The following is a 9109-nucleotide window of genomic DNA, read 5'->3' as shown; positions in this document are numbered from 1 at the left end:
GGCACCTGCGGGCCTTCCTTCCTTGATCACCAGCCCTTCGGCTACAACCTGTGCCAGGAGTTTTAGAGTGGGTCAGTCTGTCACCTGTACCTTCGCCCATCTAGGCCTTCTCCCCCTCCCTCCCTCTTCAGCAGTCTCTGCTTCCATCCCACACCCATCCTATTGCCACCTGGAGTTTACCAGCATCTTCCGGCCTCTTAAAAGAAATACCATGAAGACACTAGCCCTGGAGACGGTGTCTAAGACACTTTGGGGCTCCCTGTCTCGATTTACTCCCCTGTAAAACAAAGAGGTTATAAGGGATGATATCTGTAAATGAGCAGTCCTCAAAAGAAGTTTCCATGTTCAAGGCTACTTTGATTCTAATGATCTTGACTACTGGTAATTGCAGTAGCCAGCTCAGTCTGGTTTTATCCATCTTGTCAATTACTTCTGGACAATTTTTTAAGCCCAGACCGACATGCGTTCCACCTAACCCCCTCAAGCTTGCGCTCTGAGGAAGCAAACCCAGCTTAATGCTAGTTTATGCAAACATATAATTAGGAAGAGAAATGCATTGCCCCCCAAAAGCCAAATAAAAATGAATTTTATATTCTCTGAAGTATGCTTTCCATCTATGAATGCATGTAATTGGAAGTTGCCCATTAAGGTGCTCCTGATAAATGTGCTTTCTGGCCTGGTCCATGTTCAAGAAGTGCCTGATTAGTGGAGAATGCTTCCCCCACCTCCTTCTGAACCTACTTTGAGCTGGAAAAGAGGTTAGGGATGAGGGAGTGTGCTGCTTCACCCTTCTGGTTAGGAATCGGTCTCCATAAGAACAGAATGTATTGGTTTGAATACATGCATGGGGGAAAAAGGGACAGGTGTGTCCTTCCCACATATTTGGTATTGAAGAGCCTCAGCCTATCTTCTGTGTGCCACAGGTCACTGCCCCAGAGAGAACCATAGCATGACATCTCTGCATGGGTGCCCAGGAGGCCATAGCCACTCCCACTGATACCCAGTTGCCCCCAGCCAGCTCCAGAGCTCCCGACTGTTGGCTTCAACTTTCACACAACCCAGCAGCAGGGATGGCCCCAGGACAGCACAAAGCAGGAAAACAGAACTGCCCCAAATCGTGAGGCTTCCAGGTCTATTTCTATGGAGTCTCTGGGGAAAGAGCCAGCTCAGCCTGCGAACCTCACTGCCCAACCAGGCTGCACTGTTGGGGTTCAAAGGCGTAAGTTTGGCAAAATGAAGTTGCACCCCCTGTTCACATTGGGTAAACTGTCTCAGGTAGAGAGAGCCAGCTGCTCTGCTGGGAGACAACACCTTAATTCCCAGTATCGTTTTTGGCACACAATCCTTTTTCAGCTTTTCTTCAAACCAGAGTTCTTCCTGATCACATCACCTCTCAGGCATTCCCAGTCAGAGCCTCTCTTCCCTCAGAAAAGCCTTCTCGTGATTCCTCTTTCCCAGTGATGTAAACCCCTTGAGCCTCTTCCCAAAAGGCACCCATTCCAATGATGCCCATAACCACTCTCGTCAAGGATATCATGAGCTGCCACTTTCCTGAAGAATGTGAGCAGGAGGCCTCGTCTGGGGAGAAAACTCTCCAACCCGGTCCTCAACAGAGCACCTATGTGGCAGGTTCGTGCAGCCAGCACCACAAGCCCTCCTCTCCCTGATCTCGAAGGCTCCTGCCCAGTGCCGCCCAAGCTATGCAGACCTTTCTCAGTGTGTCCGCCTCCAACCTGCACGTTCCATTTGTTTCACACACGGTTCCAGCTTATCTCCTCTTGGCAGGTTCCTTATCTCTCTTTTCTCTACCCTCGACCAAGCCCACCCCACAGGCCTTCCGACACAAAACCCTGCCCCTCTCCCCAGCAGCATGTGGTCTGGAACACGTGGCATTGCCACCCTGTGCCTGGTACCAGCTGAGAGCAGAAGCAGAGGTATCTCAAAATGCAGAGCCCTGTCAGGGTGAAGGAGCCAAATCTGGAAAGTCTAGAATCTCTCAGCCTCCAGGTCTAGGACTCAAGGGGCACCACCAGGTCTTCATAAGAGACAGAACCCTTCTGGGCCTTTTCTCAAATGGTTCTGTCAGAACATTGTTCTTCCCACCCCTTCACCTGGGGTGAAGATAATGCTTACTCATCCTTCAAGTCTCAGTCTAGATGTCACTTCTTCCAGGAAGCCCACCAGGAATACCCCGTACAAAGTTGGCAAGGTTCCCTGCCCTTCTTTTGTGCGCCCCTAATAATAACAATCACCCTGCTCTGTCATTGGGTCTCTCTCTTCTTCACAGTCCTGAGAACTGTTTAGGGAAGGGACCATGCTTAGTTGACTTTCCTTCTTCCAGGTCTGGCAACCAGTACTCAACGGGAGCTCAATAAACGCTCGATGGATGAATGAATGTTTGGGTGGGGATCTTGGGGAGGAGGGAGTTGACACCACCCAGTGGCTACTCACATGCTGTCCAGAGAGGTCTTCCACAGGCTGTTCCGGCCTTGTCTTTGGCTTGCCATGGCTCTGTGTTCCCTCCAGGTTCCCATGGGGCTGGACAGAAGTGATTGGGGCAGGGCAGGGGAAGACAGTGAGAGAAGGAATAAACACACTGTGAGTTACCCAAAGATATGCCACCAGCTTAGTCAGCCCAAACAGAGGGTCTACTCAGGGCAAGAGTATGGCTCCTGCTGCCCAGGCCCACAGGGCTGAAATGCTCAGCCTGGAGGCCAAGACAGAGTCTACCTTAGGGAGTCAAGGGGCTCCTTAAGGGTCAAGAACCATGCTGCAGGCATTTGCACCTTTCTGAACTTGGTAATTTGAAAAGAGCAGTCATTGTTCCATCAGGAGGCTTGGATTCTGTCCTCACCAAGGTGGGTGACAGTGGGCAATTCTGTCTCCTCCCTGGGCCTGTTTTCTCCTGTACAAGGGTGGGGTCCAGCTTATCCAGCACGGATATCTACTCTGGGTTTCTAGCATGGAAGGCCTATATTTTATTGGCCATCCTTTTCACTGAAGAAGCTCCTGATCCAAGCTAGACTCAGCAGAAGATGAGCGGATGGCCACCAAGGCTGAGAATGGAAGAAGGAAATATCTGGGGGCAGAGTGGGAAGGGATTAGAAACATAGTAAGAGGCAGAGATCCCCATCTTTAGCTTCCTTAAAAGGTTAATCACAGGGGCACCTGGGTGGCTCAGTGGGTTGGGCCTCTGCCTTCGGCTCGGGTCGTGATCCCGGAGTCCTGGGATCAAGCCCCGCATCGGGCTCTCTGTTCGGCGGGGAGCCTGCTTCCCCCACCCCCTTCTTCCTGCCTCTCTGCCTACTTGTGATTTCTGTCAGATAAATAAATAAAATCTTAAAAAAAAAAAAGGTTAATCACAGTCTTGGGACCAGTTCAACCAAAGAAAATTCTAGAACTTCAGGAGAGAGAGGGAATGATGAAGGAAGGGCTTGAAGAGGCCTGGTGGATTCCTCTGGAATCAGTTGATACTAGGTAGTGAAAGGGTAATGGAGGGGCATCTCTGTGACAAGCCTCCAGGGGCAGGGGACAATGAGGCAGAAGAAAGCTAAGGCAAGAGCAGCCCCGCACCACTCCCCCAAGCCCAGTGGGCAGGGATGTGGACAACAAGAGCCCCGAGAGCCCGGAGTAAAAAGAAACCAAAACAGAGGAGCAGCCATTGCAGTAATTGGCACCAACCTCAGTTCTAGTCTCTCCTCCACCAGGAACTGGCTGTGTGACTTCGGGCAAGGAACCTAATCTTTCGGGTCTTCCATTGGGATAACAACACTACTTGCCTGAAGACAGGGGATGACTGGATGATCCTCTCATGCCTGCTTCCTGGGCCGAGACCAGAGGCGGTGTGATCCCTCTCACTCTTCCTTCTTTTCTGCCTTTCTCCCCCTTGTGGCCTTATGCCCACTGGGTCAAGGGGGACCATCTCCCATCTGTGCCCCGGCCACCTGGGCTGCCTATGGCGAGCAGTCAGCACAGAGGGTGCGGAGTTCTGACAGTCTGACCTACCAGGGTTGGAAAACCCCATGCCCACCTTGGCCCTGGCGCCCCGTGAGTAAATGAACAAGCCGGTGAGACCATGAAAGGAGAGCAAATGAGAATTCTGCCTGGGATCTTCAAAGCCCAGCCGGCCCCCTTGCAGCCTTCCTACACCACACTGTGGGGGCTGGCAGGGCAGCTCAAAACAGAAGCTGAAGATGCCACTCCTGGTCTGGCCTGGCCAGGCTGTAGCCGGCCCCTGCTGGCAGAGATCTGAGCATGCAGACCCCTCTGCCCAATCACCCAAGCCTCCTGACCCTGCCTCCTCGGGAGCCACAGTGAACTGGGGCCTCCATGCAGAGGCCCTGGGGCCTCTCTTCGCTCAGCAGAGATACTGGAGCGCTTTTTGGCTTGTATCTTTTAAGAGCTGCAGGTACCACCACCATTAATTCCACAGGGGAGATGCATGATCCCCCACCCCAAGTCTCCTGGGCTGTTACTTCCCAGGACAGTATACTAGAAGCCCCCATGAGGGAGGCCTCCTGCAGAAAGAAGCTACACAGTATTACTTCTGCCGGGCTTTGTAGACAGAAACATTACAAGCTGGGGGCAAAAATGCACCCCCTTGGCCAGTGCATCCAAGGCCCAAGATCCTTCACTTCAAGCAAGCTGCAGACCTTCTGAGAGAGGACAAGCTCGTTCCTGGAGCCCCGCAGAGCTGCAAGTGAGAAGCTCAGAGGAGGCTGATCACCCCAAAATAGACTTGTTTTTTTTCACAACTTTTTCATGAGGCCTTGGCATCTCTTGCAAGCACGGAAAAAAAATAGCCTGAACTGTTAACAAATAAAGATTATAAAAAGCCCCAACTGTTCCCCATGGCTTTCCATGTGGCTGCGGTGTTCTAGAGGGGGCAGGGAGGAGGCTGAGAGGGAGGCCTGGAGAGATGTGTGTCCAGGAGTCCCGAGTCCCCTTTCCTCTGACCCACTGTTCCCCCTTGGTAGCTGGTCCTGCTAGAGTTCGTAGGGGTAATAATCCATGTTAGGGATGGGAAAGATTTTTGCTGACCCTCAGAGGTGGTCCACTGTTGAGTGTGTATTACTGTTTACTGCTTCCAGATAAAGGAATGCACTGCATGGAACGGGGAATCTTAAAAACCGAGACCCGGACAGGGTTTGTTTAGTAAACACTTAGCAGCCTCAGTGTTCTTGTCAAGGTCAGCTTAGTCTGAACTTGAATCCTGCCTTCAGCATTGCCGCATGTCAGTAACCAGACACGAGTTTCGGGCTGTAGCTGCTTTCGGGCCCAGGTTAAAGGATTGTGTGGGGCTTCCCAGGAAGGGGCCTGGCCCTCACTTGCATTCCGGCCTCCCCTTGCAGGGCTCTAGGCCAGACCCTGCAGAGCGCCCCGCACCCCTTTGCTCTAGCCCCGGAGCCTTTTTGGTACTCGGACCTCCAACAACACGATAACGGAAGGGATACAAAAGGCGCTGGAGTGCATTCTGGAACTGAGTTCCCATCCCCTCGGGGTTCTCAGGAAAATCAGGGTGTTGACCTGGATGATATCTAAGGAGCGTCGGGCCCTGACTTCTTATAACCAGAGGAAGAGGGCTCCCGCAGCTCCTGCAGCTCCCGAAGCTCCACGTCCTCCACAAAGTCTGGGATCATCCACAGACCTGCTCCATCCACCATTAAGGCCCCCTTTCTCTTCTCCTTCTTTCTTCCTTACCTCTCGTTCTCCCTTTCCTTAGCCACTCCCCCTCCCCCGATTGATTCTTCCCTCTCCTTTCCTCTACCTCCTGGGCAGAGAGATCTAGAAAAATATCTGCACACGGCTCTGGCTTTGTCCAAGGGAGGGGGGCGGCTGGCTGGCAGAACTTTCCTGAAGTGGTGAGGGACCAGCAGGACGAGTCTGTGGACGTGTCTGGACCTGAAACTCCTCCCTTAGGCTCCAACCAGCGCCAGTCAGTAGCCAGCTCCTGGGGAGATTCGGCCCCTCTCAGGGTCAGGGTACTACACACAGAATCCAGGGCCCACCGTCTCAGGAGGCGAGGCCATTCCCAGATTACTGGACCCCCAGGGCAAGGCACAAAGTGAGGCAGACAGAGGGTAGAGGAGCTGGTCGCTCAGGGTTGGAAGCTTCTCCACAGAACAGGTCAGTCCTTTAGCAAGTCAGCCTGTGGCACTGGCCCCCGGGCACAGTGGCTGGGACGGTGGGGTGCTGTTACTCAGGCTCTTAGGAACCCAGTCTGGGCACCTCAAAGGCCACACAATGCACACCTCCAGTTCGTCAGGTGGTTTGAGGCTTACCACATGCCCGGAGAAGCTCACCCCTGTTCATCCCACCTTCCTCCCAACCCATCCTCTTCTTTCTCCTAGGCGACACGTGCTGAGCTGCCTGGGAGCTTGAGCCCGTGTGTGCAATCCTGGGGCTGGAGGAACGCTCCCCAAAAGGAGACCATCCTTGCACCACCGTCTCCACAGCCCGAGAGGGAAGCCTGGGGGTGGCAGAGCAGTTTTGGCAGACCTTGGTTCACAGCTGTCTCAACCACCATCCTGTACAGGCGGCACTGGGACCACGCACGGGGCCAGAGGCCTGAGAGGACTCGGAGCATGGACCACATTCCGCCTCTCCGGGACCTGAGTCCCCAGCAGCCTGGCCGGGCCAAAGGCATGCAACCGGTCAATGCGATCCCAGGCACATCGCTTACTTGCCCCATGAGACCCTGGGGAAGAAATGAAGCTTGTTTCCTCAGTCATTCATTTCCCTTGTGTTTTACGTATCACAGACATGTGAAACTCCTACTAGCGCCCAACACTGTGCTAGAGATGACGGCGATTCTTAAAATACTGATGCCATCCCCATCATCCAGAAGCTTTAACCTCATCATCATAATCATCATTTATCAGAAGCCTGTTATATGTCTGGTATTGGGCTAATGTCCTGCTTCATTTACACTTCAGAGCGATCCTCTGAAGAGGGGCTCTGATGCCCGCTGGGCAGGTGGGGAAACTTCAAGAACTTCAAGAACTTCAAGAAGCCACGTCACACAAAGTGTGCAGGCCTGAGCCTCTCAGAGGAGATGGTACTGTCCCTGAGCCACCTCCAACCTTGGGCCCTGATTTTAGAACTTTAATGTATTGTTCTGAATTCATACCAAAATGACTCTTTATCTGGGAAACCCGAGTCGGAGCAGAAAACGGCATGTGCCAAGTCACACGGGGAGTCTGTGGCTGTGTGGGCTCCAGGGCTGGGGCCTCCCCAGCCTCAGTCTCTGTGGGCTTGTTTACTTGTGCATGAGACCAGGTAGTGCTGGTGATCCCTGCAGGTTTTGAAATTCTGACCATGTGAGGTTATCATGGGACATGGTTTCTGCCATCAGGGAGGGTCGCTATAGGGAGACAGATGGCAGAGAAGCAGGGATGGCTCGGATCCCTCCCAGCCCCCACTAACCCTGCAACCCTGGTCCCAGAAGAAGTGGAGAATATGGGAAAGTTTTCATGCCTCGAGGAACAGGCTTTTAACTCAGTTGATGGGATATATATATATATATATATACACACACACACATATATATATATGTATACACACACACACACATCCCATCTATGTCAGAGAAATGGACAGGTCTTAACAGCTGGAGAAAAAGAAGTATGCCCTGGAAGTGGAGGCACAAGGAGGAGACAGAATTAGAGCCCAGGGCAAAGGTCACCCAGAAATAGGGACAGCTAAAGCCTTAAACGGTCACTTCACAGAGCCCCTCAGCTGGTCTGACTCCCTGTGCAGGGCTGTGCCTTTCACCTTTGCTACGACCCACAGCCACCCACCTCTCAGCATCTGCCCCTTGTCTGAGTAACCTAGCAGGACATCCTCCGGCCCCAAGAAACCTCAGTGTCAGCCTCGTCCCTTCCAAAAGGAGGTGACAGCAGGCGGGCTGGGGGCTCTCTGCTGCCCTGAAAGGCATTTTGCTTCTGCTAGCCTGAGTTCTTGGCCAGGTGCGACTAGAAAGAAGTGCCCAGTTGGGTGGGCGGGAGCAAGAGAGGGTGAGGATTAGAGTTAGGGATGCTGATCCATTTCTTTTTGGAGAAACAGATCTTCCTGCCACCAGGATCAGGCGGCTCCTGGAGTGGGGAGGGACATTGAGGGGCTGCGCAGGGTCCCGGAGTGAGGGGTAAGGAAAAGCCAAGTGCAGGAAAACAGGCAGAGCTGAGCTATCTGCAGAACTGGCAGGGGCCACTGCGGCTGGAGAAGGGCAGAGGCAGAACTGGCACGGGGGCTGAGCTGGTCCCAGAAGCACAGGGTGCCGCCGCACTCCACCCTGGTCCCTGTCCGCTGATTGGGTAGGATGAAAAGAGTTCTTGGAGGAGAGAACCCCGCTCCCCTTCCCTCCTGGCGAGGTTCCAAGGAGAGAGTGGAATCCAGGCCTGCCCTGGCTCTTGGTTCCTGTAGATGCTGCCCCTTGACACTCCCTTTGCATATGGAACTGCCCCCCACTCCCACCGCAATACACACACAGTTTCTGCCTTGGGACTGGCTGCTTTGTGTTGCTGGTCCACAGTCAAGGGGCTGCTGCGCCCTGACGGATAAGACCCCTGATTCCTTAATGCGCCTTCCCCCTGTCTTCACATCTCCCTTCTTCTCAGGAGATCACATTCTGGGAACTGCTCATTGTCCTGAGTGCTGGAAGGGACCAGGTCCTTGAGGACGGGTAGAGCAGCCAAAGCTGGAGCTCCTCATTTTTCCCCTAGGCACAGAGAAAGGGTCCCAGGGGGTGGTCTCAGGATGGCAGGGCCTGGGTCATAGACTTACCTGCTGTCTTCCCTCTGGGGCCCAGCTGGCCTGTCACTGCTCCCTGTCCGGAAGCAATGTCCTAGGCCAGGTTAAGGGGAGGGAATGCGTGAGGAACAATACACAGATTTAAGGGCCGGGATCCCAAGCCCTGGCCTATGGGGAGCCAGGTAAGGGTCATGGTTACTGTATCCAGGGGTGGGACTAGCAGGCCAGCCTCCTGGTCAGTTGCCTCCCCGTCCAGTTCTGGGCAGAGCTCAGAGATAAGCCACTTGGGCCCGAGGCCCCACTCCCAGCTTTGGACAGGTGAGCATTCTTGGTATCTGGGCCCAGCCCCTGGCCCCCAGGG

The sequence above is a fragment of the Martes martes genome (assembly GCF_963455335.1).
Source record: "Martes martes genome assembly, chromosome: 2".
NCBI classification, from domain to species: Eukaryota; Metazoa; Chordata; class Mammalia; order Carnivora; family Mustelidae; genus Martes; species Martes martes.
This window is presented reverse-complemented; position numbering follows the sequence as displayed.